Here is a 19,421-nt window from a genome sequence, read left to right as displayed (position 1 = left end):
AGACAGACAGACAGACAGATATGCACGTAAATATTTTTTAAACATACGTGTATGTGTGTATATTTACATGTAGTGTTTGGCATATATCTGTAAACACAAACTTGTATTTTGGGTGCGAATAATCACGATTAATCAATTTGACTTCCCTAAAATAAATAAATAAAACATCATCAAGCCTAATTTATATACAAGATGACAAATGACTTGATTAAAATGTCCATAGATGCACCATACAATAATAATAATCACCGTTAAAATAAATAAATAGTTATTCTTGCTATAAATAAATAAAATAAAAATCATCATCATTATAACATGCATAATTTATATACAAGATGACAAATGATTTAATTAAAATATTCATGGCCCAGCACTGTTTCAGTGCTGACATGGTCAAAATAAAACACAAACAGCTTTTTTTCCCTTGAATACATAGTAAAAAAGCAATTGCACCATACAATAATAACTAATAATAATAATAATAATAATAATAACAATAATAGTTACCTTTTAAATAAATAAATAGTTTGCTCTTCTTGCTATAAATAAAATTAAAATCATCATCATTATCGTTATCATCATGCATAATTTATCTACAAGATGACAAATTACTTAATTAAAATATCCAGTGAATGAAAGAATTAATGCTGACATGATCAAATGGAAACTGCTTGCTGTCCATGAATATAATATAAAAGCAATCGCACCATACAATAATAATAATTAAAATAATAATAATAATAAATTGTGATTATACTACTACCACTACTAAAATCAATCAATCAATCAATCAATCAATCAATCAATCAATCAATCAATCAATCAATCAATCAATCAATCAATCAATCAATCAATCAATCAATCAATCAATCAATCAATCAATCAGACCTAATTTGCACATATAATGACAAAGGCTTCATTAAAATACCCACAGAGCAGCACTATTTCAGTAAATTTATCATCCATTAAGCTGTAATGGAGGAGGTTAGAGAATAAGACGATGAATAAGATGAATAAGGTAACAAGTGAAGTGAATAAGACATAAAAAAAGGTTTTTGAGATGAATTACCACGCACAAATGTGGCGCAACTGCTTAGTAAATTTGGCCCAGGAAAAAAGATCACCGTGCAGCAGGGTGCCGTACAGAGCTCAGGGGTCCCCTCTGTTCCTCTGGCCTAATCAGCATCCATAAATAAAGGTGCTTGCATGGCAGAAGAGATGATATTGAAGCAATATGCACTCCGCGAGCGAAGAAAAATTAATTTGATCACACAAAACGCGAGCTTAATCTCTCATTTGCTTCTAATTAATTACTGTGATCGTGCACAAGAGGACTTTTCAAAAGACCTTGAAAGTGATAACAGCTTTTCTGCCTTTCGAAACCTGGCCTTAAATAATGTTCTCCACTCGTTGGGGAAAGAGCATAAGGAAACATAGAAGGGTCTATTGGGTCGTTTTCTGCAAATACTAGATGAGGAAAAAAGATGAAGTGCTGGAGAGCAATTAAAATGCCTGTTTTGAAAGGGCAACAACGGCACAGATTCTGTGGAAAATCTTCAAAAAGGTCTTGTGAAAGATTACGTTCTCTTATGTTTATCAAAAGATTAGTAACTACATTTCTTAATAGCCGTTCCATACAGCATGCAGCACTGTGCAATAAAGCCAACGTGCACACACAGGGACGGGAGGGGAGAGAAGAAATATGAAGCTTAATTGGAATGAAAAGTAGTTAAATTTAGATCAAATTGGCTCCTGTAACACTCAATCCTTTGCTATTCCAAATATATCGGCATGTAATTCCGCTTTAACGTGGCAGACTGTTCTCCCCACAGAAGGATAATTTTGTACCGCTGCATTGCATGCATTGTTCTGGAAGTGACAGTGACTTTATTGTCTGTAAGTAACAAAACTACATAAATGTAGTGTCTCTTACAGAGACCCCATCTCGCACTTTATCAACACATGCCAACGTGCCTCGGGTGCATGGCTTGCTCATTTGTAACCGAACAGGTCTTGCTAAACATATGCAGGTTGGGAAACTAGTTGGAAATCCAAACAGAAAGCATTCCTCTTTTTCTCCCGGTATGGTCATTGTCATTAAGGCCATTATCTGCCCTTGAGCGTGATGCATGACTACAACACAGCGCATAACAATGAAGAGAGCAGGAGAGGTGGCCCTGACAAAGTGTTTGGCATGTTCCTGTCCACTCGTGACAGTGAGAAAACCCACTCCGAATTGTTATCTTCCCCCTAACGATGTTTTAGTGCAGATTTAAGCACTCAACACTTGCTGATCAAAGCCCGGTTCCCAGGTCAGTGTGCTATCTGAGCTAGAACCAAACAGAATTAGCCATGCTTTCTGCTCTTCCATTGGAGAGTAATGGACAGCATAAGGATGCACTGAGGGCACTTTAGGGAGCGAGTCCGTGGCATGAATTTACAATTAGCACATACGCAACAAAACGCCCACTGAATACATGAGCATCTTTTGTCAAGCTTATATTTAAAGATCACACTCGAATTAGCGCATTCATATTCAATTAAGCATCGCGGTTCTGCCTCACTTTATTTCCTCTTGATGTTTCTTTTAATTAGCCAAATCAAATCGACATGATTAAAAACAGAGTCCTCCTCTGCCACCTACCCACACGGAATGGCAGTTCCGGAAAAAATCTGCCCCTTTTTGTAGCTGCAGAACAGCATCCGGGCCTGCGCTAAGCAGGAATGGCAGATGGCTAGCAAATGGACGGTTCAGATTGTGTGTTCACGACTTCAGAGCGCTTGGTCCATACGAGGAGAGATAATTGAGATGAGGTACGCGACTAGCCGCAAGGGAGACGGCAGCCCACTGCTGTGGCAGAGAAGCCGGCTGTCCTTTCAGAACCACGGACAGCAGCCAGCAAATATCAGCACCACGGACAGCTCCACTGACCCACCATCAGTGAGAGCTCCAGGCTTGGATGTGAGATCAGTAGAGTGGCATAGGATGCAGCCGAAATCCCATTTAAGCAGAACTGTGTGAGGCTCAGAGGGAGAGAGCTATAAGCTTAAAGTCCCAGATGATTGGGCTAACTCCACCTGTCTGTGATGGACGAAGGATTCAAAGCAAGAGCAGGCAGAGGCTAGCAAACTCTTTGACATGCTTTCTGTAATCTAACACCCACTGGACCATTGCTTCAACCCATCTTTGTGGAAAACCTGCCCTTTTTACTGTAAAGTCTCATTGGAGGTGGGAATGCATTCGACCCAGGGCTGCCAACCACAGGTCCGTGGAGAAAGCGGTCTACATAAAACTCCTCTTGACATTTCCAAACTGTTAACTAATTTCTAACTTTCCATCTCATGATCTGTTAAGCATTATTATCAGGGTGTTTCAAGCACTTATGTCCTAGGGCATGATATTTATATTTTTGTTATATAAAGGTCTAATTAAAAATCAGGCAATTCTACTTATAAAATAATGATATTTATTGTTTTATAAGAATCAAACCATAAAATCTAAATAAAGGACCCAGACTTTTGATCTTAAAATATGAAAATCCATCATAAAAATATGCATGACATTTTTCTATAAATTTAGCCTTAACAAGCTAAGGTCATTTAATTCTAAAAGTGGTTAAATGTAATTTCCACAATTTATCAATAAATTAGTATTAGTATGTTTATTAGTAGCAGCATTAGTATACATATTATTAAAATTATTTATTATTACTAGAGGTAAACGTAAAATAGCTTGTACTTTAATAATAATAATAATAAATGCATATTATATACATTTATCTTATCTTACCGTACCGTACCGTACCTTACCTTATATTATAGTACAATATTTTTTTTTTTGCACAATTTCGGTATCACTTTTAACATTATTATTAAATTGTTATTATTATTAGTGAAATACGATATATATATATATATATATATATATGTATATATATATGTATATGTATATATATATATGTATATGTATATATATATATATATATATATATGTATATATATATATATATATATATATATATATATATATATATATATATATATATATGTATATATATATATATATATATAATAAGAATAATGATTATTATATTATATTCATTGGAGTCTTGGGTCATGGCTGGGTCATAGCTACTGCACAGTTATTCTTTGAAAGCATTGAAAATAAATATGGCTAGTCCTGCTAATTATGCAGATAATTCAGGTCTTATTAAAACTGAGTGCTTGCCAGTGCTGTGTGGAGGTGTTGAGGAAAACCCCCAAATGTACACATCAGGAGTTAGCATCAACTTGCTAAGCAGGTAACAAGTGTTTACCATTTACACAGCAGTAATTGTGTCTAAAAGGCCAAATAGGAGCATACAAAAAGATTCACTTCATTGTATATATTTAAACACCTAGTATGCTCTTGACAGCTTGATGTGAATATGAGCAGGGACTTAAGGATTGACAAGGAACAATTCTAGAGGAATATGATCTTCATAAGCATTTATATCAAAGTTCAGCCAAATGTTGCTGGATAAAAGAGGCTCTCTGTGAATACCATTCATCGGAGTACAGCAGGAGTTGTGATGCTCCATTAAAAACGCGTGTACGTGTAAATGTGAGATGGAGAGAGGAGGAGAAGGAAGAAAGGAGGGGTGAAAGGAGGGGGTGGACAGAGACAAGCAAAGTCGCTGGAGGGAGAAATAACACTTAGAATGAAATGCACAGACGCAGTTCCATTATTAAAGCGTCTAACATGCGATCCAAAGACAACTTTAATTGCGCAGGTGCCTAAAACGATTGCACTGTCTACATGTATTCAGAACATCCGTGACGCCTCGAGGAGAATCATACAGAACGTGAAGGAGGGAAGCCTGGGAGGCGGAGCTATTTTGATTGACGCATGCCTCGACTCCGGCGACAGCTGCGGAGTCCATTCAATGACAAATTGTCAAGCACATAATCGCAGAGTAAAAAACACAAGATCTAATTACCACACATTGTCTGAGTTTACCCTTCCTTCGATCTTGCAGGTGCCAGAAATAATTGCCATGTCTGAAAAGCAAAGAGTAGGCAAAGGCAAATCGAAAGAGCTGCGGCTAATGGAATACAGGCCGAGACGACTGTTGTTTTAAAAACCCCTCCGGTAAGAAACCATTGAGCTGTGAGGTGGTACTGCAAGTATGCATGCGTTGTGTTTTTCCTGACATATTGCAGAGTATGCAAAAAAAGCCCCTCGGAATATCTGCTGTGTCATTGCGTTATCTGATTTGCCATTCTGTCTGTTGTACAGTGGGGAGGAAGTGGAGGAAGTGGGGCGGTTGACCGCGGGGAGTGCAAAGCTGCGGGCTGACAGGGGTGGTCAAGACGTTATGTGGTGGTTGTTGGAAGGGGACAGAGCTTGGCGGCTGGCATGTGAATGGAGGTGAGGGGAAGGGAGGACTCTGTCTTGGCTGACTAGATGGAGAAGCCCTGGAGACCCTGGTGTGATGTAGTGTGGTGCGGAGCATGGAGCGAGAGATAAGGTCAGGGCACAGCAGATACAGCTAGTGGGCCTGCAGTCCTACAGGACAGTCTCATTTGTTTCCTATCAATTTCGCAGTCCAAAGGGAAGCCTGAGCAAGTAGGAATCAGGGGAGGACATAAATAAAGCTAGGCTCATGTCACTTCTTGAGGATGATATGACACACAATGCTGAGGTTCAGTCTATTCCACACGCACGGGGTCGTAGATCCTGGGGGAAAACCACAGTACTTGTACTTTCAACAATTATTTTCAATATTAGAGTGAATGTTGTAAAGTTGCAAATACATGTCCTCTCTGTCCCCTGTGCCCAGAATCCACATACAGGTGAAGATCAGACATGGCAGGTGTATGACTATTTAATGAACCAGAAAGAGCGCAAAATAGTCTGGTTCTCAGAAAAATCCCATTAATTTCCTCCAACATCAATGTTTAAACATTTTAAGACAGACCTACCATGAGTCGTGAGGTCATTATGGTGAAAATATATGCTTTTGTAAAAGCTACATGCCAGTGTTGTTTCAATTACAAAAATGCAATTTAATAGCCCCATTAATGGTAAACAACTGCATTACCCATAACCCAACAATTTCTGTATGTTTGTTTTTTACAAAGTTTGTTTTTGTCTTATGAAAATTATTTTATAATTGGTCATTTTAGTAAATCTTTCCTCAAATGGGACCTATTATGCAAAAATCACTTTTATAAGGTGTTGAACACTGCGGTGTTGTGGCCGCAGTGTGTGAAAACAACCAGCCTATAATGGTAAAAATCCACCCACTCATTTTTTAACAGATTCTCCCTCTGTTCACATCACCGAGGAGAAAAAGTCCAGCCCATTTGTGACGCTGTCCTATAAGTATAGACACAGCCCTGAACGAGAAGCTGATCCGCCTCCGCCATTAATGATTACTTGCTGTAGCTGCTAGAGATATACAATGCCAGCGCCAAAGAGGCATTTCAAGTGTTGTGTTTTGGGATGCACTAACGAACATAGGAGTCTCCATAGACTCCCTCCATCTGAGCCGCTGAGGACACTGTGGTCAAGTTTCATTGTCTAAGGAAATGTCCCGGAATCGCAAAGCAAAAGCTCATGCACTTCTGACAGCAAAATGGAAATATTTCCATGGCTTTCTAACATTTACAGATGGAGAATATATCTGTGAAATATAAGTTATGCATTAAGGAAAAAAGCACATCTCAAACACATTAAACAGCGCGTCTCTGTCAGCGGCACACGCATCCTTTCTGTCAGAGCCGTTGAACTGAAACTATAAGCCCTTCATATAAAGCTTGTCACATGTTCAGAACAAATTGTATTAAGCACTTTCTCCGCAGCACTTCAGTCTGTGTCCTCCCTAGATATTTTTTTCAGCTCATATCAAACTACTGTATATCAATATTAATGGTATTGCTTCATACCGTATCGCTTATATAAAATATAATCGTAAAAATAATCGTACAAACTCGATATACCACCCAGGCCTATTCTACAGCGCTCTGTCCCTTCTCTGATAAACGTCCTGATTATTTCCTGCTTTTATGAAGCCCCCCCCTCATAAATAAGTGATGGGCTCAGATTGGTTAGCTGGCCCAGTGTGTTGTGATTGTCTAAACCTCCTCTAGTGCACGTCTAAACATCGCGCCCCTCACCTCAGCGGCATGTGCTCCGGGTTGTATTGTAAACAATGGCGTTGTCTATATTGCTTATCAATGTGAGCCCAATTGAGACAGAGGATATTAGTGAAGGAGATCGTGCAGAACCTGTGCAATCACGGCTCTTATGTTTGTTTGTTGTTGGTTCATTCTTTTAGATACGCTGTTATTTGTAAGTTCTACTGCTTCTGTTAGCTTTTAATATATGGTTTTATTCTGATTAAAGCATTAATACAGCACATCAACCTCACGCGTGTAATTAATCAGTGATTATACTCACTTGATATTAGATTTTAAAGCCATGTTTTTTTTTGTTGTTGTTTGTTTGGGGTTTTTTATTTTTACATTTCATAGACCTTTTTTTGTTTACATTGTCAGAAATAAAATATACTAAAATTGTATTTTAGCTCTTTACAGGGGCAGTAACCTCAAATGTGCACCTATACCCCTAAAAGGGAGCATATTAGTACCATACAAGTATGCATGCTTTAAGGGTAGATAAAGTTATAAAAGTGCACCTTTGAGGGTACATCATGAAAAATAAATATGGTGTTACATAAATACTCAAATGTATTATTATTATTATTATTATTACCATGGTAAATTTGTGGTTACTGCAATTTTACTACAAATACTGTGGTAAACTGTGGTTACTGTAATAAAACCATGGTTATCTTTTGTAAAAGGCTGCCAGGCTGCTGTACTCCTAACAGTGAAACTTTAGCATGTTTTTTTTTCTGATACTTATTAACAGCAACTACAGAAACTAATACAATCCATTTGAACTTTTAACAACCAGTTTAAATAAATTTACTTGCACAAACTAGCCTATTTATAACAAATATTACATAAATCAACCAAGTTTGGGGTTAGTAAGATGTAAGACATGCTCAACAAGGCTGCACTTATTTGAACAAAAATACAGTAAAAACAGCAAAATTGTGAAATATAACCATTAAAATAACTATTTTCTATTTTAATATATTTTGAAATGTAATTTAAAATGCATGTTGTTGTGTATATCCGAAGTATATCACCAAATCACACAAAGAGAGTGCACGCACGTCATTTAGTCTATTAAAACAAAATTCAAGGCATTCAAATTGTAGACGGCAAAAATGCTTCTGTATGCTTTTTATATTTATATAATTTAATATAGTTAACTTAGGGTGTATTCACACCTGTCTTGTTTGGTTCGACTGAATCGAACTCCAAGTTTGTTTCCCCCCTTTCATCTTTTGGGTTGGTGTGAATAAAGCAATCGCACTCGGGTGCACACCAAACAACCGTAACGAGAACCAGCTGAAGAGGTGGTCTCGGTCCGCTTCCAAATGAACTCCGGTATGGTTGAATGGATAAACCAATGAATGGAGTCTTAAGCACACGTGTGGTTTTGTTTACAGTTTCTGGTTCACTTGCAAAAAGAGCAGTGTGAAAGCGAACTGCACCAAACCAAAAAAAGAAATCAACCTTATATTTGGTCCGGATCAAAGCAAGTGAACTAGCAGACTTTCCTGGTGTGAATACACCATTAATCTATATCACACAAAGAGTGCCGTTTTTCCCCAGATATCAGCATGACAACAAATATAATAATAATTTTATACAAGTTAGCATTATATTACTTACATTTTAGACACATTATTGAATGTGTTTTTGCTCAATTTTGCCAACGAAAATAGTTCCAAACAAAGATCACAGTAATATTTTGCGTCTCTGAGCAATGGACGTTGTTACATTATTGAAGGAATCAGTTTTTAGAATGAATCAGTTGAATAAATGATTCAGTGGTTCACTCATTAACACAGTCAAATGCTTTGTTTCTGAATGAATCATCCGTTTGAATGAATCGGTTGAATCTCAATGACTCACTCATTAACAGTCACTTGCACTTCACATTTCGACAATTTTTTCATGTTTTAAATCATTTCAAATATCAGTATTCAACGTTTTATGTTAAAAACAAAACATTAGGCCTATTTATGCATCTGTAACTGCAAGTTAATTGTATCCATGTCCCCTCTGAGATACATTGAACTGTGTAAATACATCTAAATATCATTTCAGATGCAGATTCCAGAAATGTTTTCTTATGTTGGAATGAAGGGCACTAAGTACCGGATGAAGTGCTTCTTATTCTTACCCAAAGATACAAAATGGAAGAAAGAGTTACTTAAAATCTTTAAAATCACGAAAGTTAAAATCTTGCTACTCAAACGGTGTAATACCATTGTCACGATCTACGCTGGAGAGCAAGGAGCGAGGAAACAAGGAGAACATTCAAACTACTTTTAATGATACAATCCAAGGAGAACATGGAGCATGGGGGAAGACAAACACAATACTGGACATCAGACACGGGGAAAACCAAAGCTGAAGAATACTAAGGAATCAAACGAAGAGAACTGAAACAGGTGAGGAGTAATCAAACACAGACTGAACTAATGATCACACAGAACGAGGACAGGAACAGGAAACACCAAATATGGACATAAGAGAGAGGGGAAAAACAGGACATGGGGACACACGACTGACAAACATATATATATATATATATATATATATTTATTTGCTCCTTTTCCATTTACTTGTACTTTTACTTTCAATACTTAATTGTATGTTTAATATTAAAAAACTTTTCATATTTAAGGACAATAAATATCACCTACTTTAAGACTTTTACTCAAGTAACATTCTAAATGGTGACTTCAACTTCTACCAAAGTCATTTTCTGGTAAGATACCTGTACTTTTACTTGAGTATGGCGTTCAGGTACTTTATACGCCACTGTCTAGCATGAAGATAAACATGGTGGATTGTGTGCGGCTCACTCAGGGCGGGGTCTCTGCTATTACAGCAGTGTCAGACAACAGTTGTGGGTGTGGGCTGTGATGTCACATTCTACAGATTCTGCAAATGGCTTGTTCCGAAACACTGCTAATGATTTATGGGGATTAAAAAAAAAAAGAGAGGGTGGATTTGTATCATTATACGGTGGTGTACACCCTGCCAACACACATTTACATGCATGTTCAAACAACATGTTAAAATGAATATTATAGGAACCCTTTAACTAACATTAACAAAGGTTAGTATGCTGTAAAAATGTATTGCTCACTATTATTTTGTTAGTTAATCACCTTATTGTAAAGAATTACCAAGATTTTTAACAAACTAAATATAAAATAGCACATTGGATTATGTTTCAATATTTATCCATTTTTATTCTTGTTATAGTGTTATATTTTACCATCATTTGTTATACTGTTATATTCCATCAGTATGTCTTAATTAAAATCATTTCATTACAGGCATGCATTCTTTGGTCTTATATCGCCATTATTTGTAATGACATCAAAAATGCTTTGTCAAAAACAACAAGACAAACATTCTTGCCAGTAATTCTGAGTAACGCTAACCAATCCTTAGTCTTTTTTGTTTTGTTTCAAATCGTGTATGCTTTGAGCTGGTAGGTTTGATTCATATCTTAGAACTCTTTATTAAACAATGTTCTAAAATCCCCATTGAGAAAACGAATGGGAAAAAATGCTTTCAGAACAAAACATGGCCAGAGAACAACAGACTCCATCGCAATGCATTTGTCATTTGGACAATTCTCCAGTGAATCTGGTCCATCATTAAATGGACAAGGATGAACCTCTCTGTTTCTAATCCAATCAATATATATCCACAACACCTCACGATGGATGGCAGGTGTGACCTCGACGGCTCTCGAATGGAATCAAATGTAAAGAAAATCAATACGGTGAGAATCAACTACAGGGAACGAGGGGTGACAGTCTTTAGTTAACTGATGCTTCTGGCTCGGCCCACGCAATTCGACAACAAAGTCGTTGCCTAACTTTCTCATCCCATCCCTGGTTTTCACGCTAACTGGCTTTGACAACTATGACACAAGCAGTCACATTAGCATACCCCTTCAGTTTGTATCCTGTGCAATTTACCTTCTTCAGTGGATACCAAAGTGACACAGCAGCATTATTTCTCCCCCTCTGCTGTACGTAAGAAAGCCCTGTGTGTATTCAATGAGCGGAAATGTACACATGTGCAGCACGGTCCCAAACCGCTGCTGTTAACCGCAACTGATATTATCTATCCTGTCTAAAAAGAAAATCACAAGCCATGCAATATAGAGCTCAAAGTCATGAAAAACATGATACAATGTAGAGACATTATACGGCTGTATGTGCATCAAACTAATATGTTGCTAGGCTGTTCAACCTCATGAGGCACATTACAGTTAGTAGCTCATCCCACATCTACAAGCTACTAGAAGTCCTACAGATGTTGTCTTCTGGTTCAAGCAGCGAGTTTTGGGTCATCCCTGTACCCCATCCCACTCAGTGGGCTCTGCTGAGGTGGATAAACCCTGGAGCAGTGGTGGATGAAACAGTCACGTGGGGTGGATTGAGCCCATGAGAGCAATTTTACAGATGTACAACACTTCTCTAGACACAAATGTGCTGATACAGGCCATCCAACAGATGCTGACATACATACAGAAATGAGCATGAAGCTGTGATGGGGAATATGTACTGGGACATGCCATGCAGGGCTGGAAATTTAGAACAAAAAATATAGGAAAAAAATGATGGAAATGGACCAGTTTTTATGTTTTAAAAAAAGTACTGGGGTCGAATGATTTATTAAATTTGGTTGCATTAACAGTAACCTGACCGACTGCATTATTTTTCAATAGAATATTCAGCCAAGATGCTGCACCACTAGCGAAACCAGAATAAAAAATGTTTTAGTTGCGAACGTGATGTGCAAGCCTAGGTGTTGCAGAGTAATACAAAAGACAATTACACCACATCTTTTTATTGCATTGTCCTTAATCTTGCCCACGCAGTAACAAACATACTGCTGTTGTCCGATTTACAATCAAACAACTTTTCTTTTTAATGCATTGATCTAAATGAAAAAAAAATGTTGCCACTCTTTTTGTCAAATTAATTTTCATGACTTTTCCCTGGCCTGTCCTGTCATATGTGGTTACAGGATAAGGATTTTTTTGTATTATTATTGACTTATTTATAGATTCAAATTTGATTCAGATGTATTCATTTTTTTCAGAGGGATTTGTTATTGAATCATTTTGAGATCAGGTTTTACCAGCTGATTGAAAAAAAAATAATATGCAGAAGAAATAATGTGCCTCGCGCACACAAAAATGAGTTGGGAAGCCGTTTGATTGAATGCCGCAGTAAAAAGGGAAAGAATAGCAATGCTCGGGCAAACCGCTATAGAGCTGATGTCACGGAGTTAGAACCGGTGAATGCGGTTTACAGGTTTCATAGAAAGAGAACGATGAGCACCAAATGAGTCGCTGTAGAAACTGAATACTTCAATGGTTACGGTGCGCTCAACACGAGAGACAACGCAAACGCAATGACATGTGAAATAAAATGTCCTCATGTATTAAAGAAGAATGGCTTGATTAAGTGCTGGAAATAATGGAGGATGGGCAAAGAACGGTAACAAAACTCTGAAACATGTACAGTCACACACAAGAGTACTGTACAAACTGTACTTCATAATGATGTTTAGACAGCTATAGAAGAATTCATATGTTAATGTTTTTTATATTTAAATTACTCAGCTTAAGTTTTACTTCAGTTTGTATTCTATTCTATTTATCAGTTTAAATAGTTTGTTTTGATAATATATTATGTTAGGGCTATTTTATAAACCTGATAAATAATTGACCTTGTTTTTGAGTCTTTGACTTTGAGTCTCTTGCTCATCAAGACTGTATTCATTTCAAAAATACAGAAAAAACAGTGATATAGTGAAATATTATTGCAATTTCTAATATTGGTTTCCTATTTTAATACCTATACTTTAAAATAGCATTTATTCCTGTGATCAAAGCTGAATTATCAGCATCATTACTCCAGTCTTCAGTGTCCCATGATCCTTCAGAAATCATTCTAATATTTATTATCAGCGTTGAAACTGTTGTGCTGCTTAATATTTTTTTGGAACCTGTGTTTCTTTTTTCTTGGATTCTTTGATAAAAAAAAAAGTTTAAAAGAACAGCATTTATTCAAAATAGAAATATTTTCTAACAATAGAAGTCTTTACTATCAATTTTATCCAGTTAACACATCTTGCTGAATAAAGTTTATTGAACTTTCTTTATACTTTTTTAAAGTATCTTAAAAAAGAAAGAAAAAACTTTCTGACCCCAAACTTTTGAATAGATTATATTGTAACAAAATCTCTATTTTGACTAAAAACTGTTCTTTTTAACTTTTTATTTTTTTTAAATATCACAGGTCCCAAAAAATACAGTATATATATATATATATATACAGTATATAAAGCAGTACAACTGTTTCCAACATTGATTAAAAATCAGCATATTAGAATGATTTCTAAAGGATCATGTGACTCTGAAAATACTGCTTTGCTTCACAGGAATTAATAAAATTTTAAAGTATATTAAAATAGAAAGTTTATTTTAAATTGCAATAATATTTCACAATATTATTTTGTGAAATAATATTCAGTATTTTTTATCAAATAGATACAGCCTTGATGAGCATAAGAAACTTCTTTAAAAACTTTATTGATCCAAACTTCTGAACTGCGGTGTATTGTACAGTAAAAATGTTTTCTCAGGTAACCTAAAATGTACATAATTTAGTTACATCAAGGGTCAAATCAAATATAAATACCACATTAAAGTTACACACTTTTTTGTGTGCATGCTGTACAGGTCTGATTTAAAGAATGCTTTTGCTCAGGTGCCCGAAATGTCTGCCCAATAGAGAAAAGTTTTGCTCAGCAAGAAAAAAAATTAGAGGGAACATTGCTCCCACGGGTCCTTAAATTTGATACAACTAAATTGAAGAGTTTTTAAGGCCTTAGACAGTTTTAAATACGTTAAATGGTATAAGAAATTATTTTTCAATTTGCCTTAAATAGATTTTTAAGAATTCTGCAAATGCCTTGTAAATAGTAAAATAAAACTCTTTCCTTGATATTCGTTGATATTTGTGTATTGAAAATGTTTTTGATTGACATTTATGGTCTTTATTTTATTTGGGCTAGTTAAATTAATTTTCGGGCTACCAAAATCTGAAGAGTACCTGCCCGAAGGGATACCAGGGATTTTGAAATTTTGCAAGCCCTGGTTTGCAAGCAAGGTTTACTTAACCTTATAAATCCTGAAACAATAATCAGAAAAATCTGATTTTTTAAAAATGGAACAGTTTATTGAGCCTTTAGAAGAAAGGTTTTGCATGTGTGTTTTATCATAATATTTGGTACATCAGGCTTTTATCACTCACATAATACAAGAGTATATGGAGCTGATACTGAAAGAGGAAAAAAAGACCTCAGTTCAGAGTCCGAAACTAAGCAAAATATCCTATGCTATTTGGTGCAGTTACATAAAAAGCATATAAATACTATGGGATTAATATCCTGCCATGATTCAAAACTGAAAATAAAGTTCTGAAAGGTTGAAACTAAGTGTTCGAACACTCAAAATCTTACAAAAAAAAGTTTTGCAAGATCGAAAAATAAGTTTTGCAAGCTTGCAAAATGTAAAAAAAATTTAAAATATCTCTGCAAACATTATGTTGTTTTTGAGATTTCCTTCTTCAGAACTGCAAAAAAAATTTACGATGTTGCGCAAACAATTTTTCAGAGTTTCAAATTTGTCAGTGTTCTCCCACTGTATTAGTTTGTTTTCCAGGTTTGAAACCTTGTAAATGGTGATCTGAAAACTGGTGTGCGAATGTGTGAAAAAAAGTTGTGAAACTCTGAAAACAGAGGTTTGCAGGGTTGCAAAGAGATAAATAAAATAAAATCTCTGCAAACATAATTTTGTTTTTGAGTTTTCCTTCTTCAGAAGTACAACACTCTTTTTTACGGTGTTGTGCAATATTTTTTTCAGAGTTTCGAATTTGTCACTGTTCTCCCAGTGAATAGTTTGTTTTCCAGATTTGAAACCTTGTAAATGGTGATCTGAAAACTGGTGTGCGAATAGGTGAAAAAAAGTTTTGAAACTCTGAAAACTGAGGTTCGAAAGGGCGAAACTTATTACATTACATTACATTTGCACTCCTATTGCAGACTATTTTTTCAGAGCTGAGTTTACAACACCCACTTTGCGGAGATACGCCCACACAGTTGCGAGCTTGCGACTCACGTGATTTGTGGCAGCGTTGTCACGCAGCTCTGCTCTGAAACTCTGAAACTCAGACTGAGCGAAAATGAAGCTTCGCAACCTTGCAACTTAAACAAAAAAAAGCCTGGAGGGAGGGCCTTCTGCTCTTGGCCAATGCTTTGCTGTCTGCTGACGTACAGTCCAATCACAAGTCATATTTACTGGAAAGGTGGGATTGACCGACTGCTCCGCCAATGACGAAAGCGCAGAGGATACGCAAACAGGATGCACGGCTGTCTGGCCACATGGCGGTCCCGTCTAGAGCTGCAAGAACCGCGTCCATGGCTGGGAGTGGGACTGGGAGAGAGGTGAAAAACTTTGTTAACGGTCCGTGTACGTTTTGATAGTTTGTTTTCCAATTTGAAACGAAATAAGCAGAAACGAGAAAATGGCACCTTTATTCGTTTTTTCGTTTTTTTTTTAAAAACGAAAAAACAAGATTTCGGCTTGATTTTTAGTTTTTTAGTTCAGAGGCATAAAACGAATAAATGACTTCCAAATTCGTTTCCACATGTGGGCGGTCCTTAGACGCCCCCTTCCGCCGATTGGTCAAGCAAATCTGAGCATGTGACGTCATCAGTAGTCGCTCAGGTCTGTTCAACAAAATAATAGTCCTCTAACGTTACTATGGCTACCGATTCTTAAACTGTACAGGGCAGGTCCTGTTGGGCTTTCCTCTGTGCAACTTTACGCGTTTCACAGAAATCTTTACATCAGAAATATTAAATATTAGTCTGCCACCAGCCCGTTTTATTTAGCTGTGCAGAGTTAAATCTGTGTGGTGAAGCTGTGCTAGACAGCGCCGAGCGAGAGAGGATCACTGACCAGTGTTCAGTCAGCAGTCAGAACTTGGATACCTATGATGGTGAAATACATTTTTACTGAAAATGACCCGCGAGTATGATTGACAGGACGATAGCGGAGGCAATTAAAAGCACAATATAACTTCTGTTAACAAAAACATTATTTTTTTTTTTAATATAAGTGGCTTTGTCTTTGTTTTAATCAAATAATTGTGAACCACAAACCGAGCCTTCGTTTTAAAGGGCGATTTCCAAATATATTTTATTTATTTGTTATAATATGGGTATTTTATGTCACCCGTCTTATTAGTTTGATTATAGTAGGCTATACGGGAGTTTTTTATTGTACTATTTTACTGTTGTTTTTTAATTAACAATATATCATAACAACTTATAAAGATCAAAATCTACAGAAGAGATTAACAAATAACATTGGTGTTGTCATAAGTTAACTAATCAATGGGAAAATTTCCTCACCGGCACAACCCTATTCTTAATGTTGGCTACATGTTACAGATTTAATGTTGAGCACATAATGTTAAAGGCTTCTTAAATACCATTACACTCGGTTGAAGAGTCAAGAAGGTTGTTAAATTTACTGTAGATTTCAATCTGTCATTAGTTGGTGACCCGGTGTAATTATAATAGCATAAATAAAAACAAATACACGTAATAGGCTTTGTATGCCAATAGGCAAAACACATCTGCTTTTCCTCTAGATCACTTTACTATGGAAGCCTATGGAAGCCCGTTTCCGCCAATGAATAAAAAATAAAACAAGGTAATTGCGACTTTTTATCTCACAATTCAGACTTTTTTTCTCGCAATTCTGACTTTATAACTCGCAATTCTGAGATATAAACTCGCAATTCTGACTTTATAACTCGCAATTCTGACTTTATAACTCGCAATTCTGAGATATAAACTCGCAATTCTGACTTTATAACTCGCAATTCTGAGATATAAACTCGCAATTCTGACTTTATAACTCGCAATTCTGAGATATAAACTCGCAATTCTGAGATATAAACTCGCAATTCTGACTTTATAACTCGCAATTCTGAGATATAAACTCGCAATTCTGACTTTATAACTCGCAATTCTGAGATATAAACTCGCAATTCTGACTTTATAACTCGCAATTCTGACTTTATAACTCGCAATTCTGACTTTATAACTCGCAATTCTGAGATATAAACTCGCAATTCTGACTTTTTTTCTCACAATTGCGAGTTTATATCTCACAACTCTGACTTTCTCGCACCATAGCAAACCACTCTCCGTGTAAGGCTTTTGGACGCGGTTGGACAGTAGCCTATTACCGCCGGGCTTTCAGACACAATATTCTTAATTTCTTTATAGTTCTGAGTTTGAGGCAGCTTCTATCGCGTTATTTTAATAACAGCTGTCAAGTCAAAAACGTATTATTGTAACACTATTATTGATAGCTCATCGGCAGCTTTATTTCCAGAAATCCCTTTATGTGCTGGTACAGCAGAATCCGACTGTCCTTCGAGAGCATAATACTTCATTCATACTTCATTTATAGCTACTGCAAAGTTTAGCATCAACCCAAATACACACGGTTCAGCTATAAATCTGAATAAAAAAAATAAAAAAATAAAAAACTGTGTTTTTGAGCAGGGTTGGAACTAAATTCTGCAGGGCTGTGGTCCTCAAGCAACTGAATTTTGCACCCCTGAATTAGATTGCATTTATCTGGAATATAGGCTTCCTGTGTTTGGACATTTTCATAAACGTTTTCCTGAATATGCTTCTAAGATTTTACACTAGTTTACAGCCAGAACTGCAACCAGAACGAGACCAACTTATATTATTATTGTCTATAGCAACGATAATATTATAGGCCTGTAGTCTGAAGAGTTCAGATGCAAAAGCCTCTAAGTGCCATCTGAAATGTTCTTCTAAAATGAGCATTTTTCTCAGGTACAGGTTCTTTTCATTGTCATTAAAGTAAAATAACTGAATATAAACGAAAAATACTAATTTTAGAAGAAAATTGCAGATGGCATTTACGCTTTTGCATCTGAATTCTTCATATATAATTGACTAAATAATTTTCATTTATTTATCATTTATTTATAATTTTCATTGGGGATGTCTTGCTTGGTCGATATCTTACAACATTAAATACAGGAGATAAGATAATTCTATAGCAAGAACATAGAGATGAAAGCGCGCTTTATGCGAGAGTGAAGGAAATCCACCTGCGTGCATTCATATATATCCACTCTCGTGTTACAATAATACGCGCTTTACTTGACAGCTGTTATTAAAATAACGCGATAGAAGCTGCCTCAAACTCAGAACTATAAAGAAATGAAGAATGTTGTGTCTGAAAGCCCGGCGGTAGTGTCCAACCGCGAGCGCAAAACACAGAAATAAAGAATAATGAGTCATTTTTATGTTTGTTCAAAAATCATATTCGGACGCAACATTCATCTAGTTCAATATATAGTTCAAATATAGCAAATTGAACAAAGTACTGCAAAGCCTTACACGGAGAGTGGTTTGCTATGGTGCGAGAAAGTCAGAGTTGTGAGATATAAACTCGCAATTGTGAGAAAAAAAGTCAGAATTCTGAGAAAAAAAGTCAGAATTGCGAGTTTATATCTCAGAATTGCGAGTTATAAAGTCAGAATTGCGAGTTATAAAGTCAGAATTGCGAGTTATAAAGTCAGAATTGCGAGTTTATATCTCAGAATTGCGAGTTATAAAGTCAGAATTGCGAGTTTATATCTCAGAATTGCGAGTTATAAAGTCAGAATTGCGAGTTATAAAGTCAGAATTGCGAGTTTATATCTCAGAATTGCGAGTTATAAAGTCAGAATTGCGAGTTTATATCTCAGAATTGCGAGTTATAAAGTCAGAATTGCGAGTTTATATCTCAGAATTGCGAGTTATAAAGTCAGAATTGCGAGTTTATATCTCAGAATTGCGAGTTATAAAGTCAGAATTGCGAGTTTATATCTCAGAATTGCGAGTTATAAAGTCAGAATTGCGAGTTTATATCTCAGAATTGCGAGTTATAAAGTCAGAATTGCGAGTAGGGGTGGGCGATATGGGAAAAATATCATATCACGATTTTTTATAGAAATATCACGATTCACGATTTTTATCCCGATTCTTTGTTAGTTTTACTATTTTGGTTTTACAAGTTGTCTGAGCATTACAGCCAAACTAGAAAGACAAAGATGCATGGCAGATATTTAGGCCAAAGTGGGTGAAGA

The sequence above is a fragment of the Barbus barbus genome, assembly GCF_936440315.1.
Source record: "Barbus barbus genome assembly, chromosome: 36".
Taxonomy (NCBI): domain Eukaryota; kingdom Metazoa; phylum Chordata; class Actinopteri; order Cypriniformes; family Cyprinidae; genus Barbus; species Barbus barbus.
The sequence above is the reverse complement of the archived record's forward strand: the minus strand, read 5'-3'. Positions refer to the sequence as shown.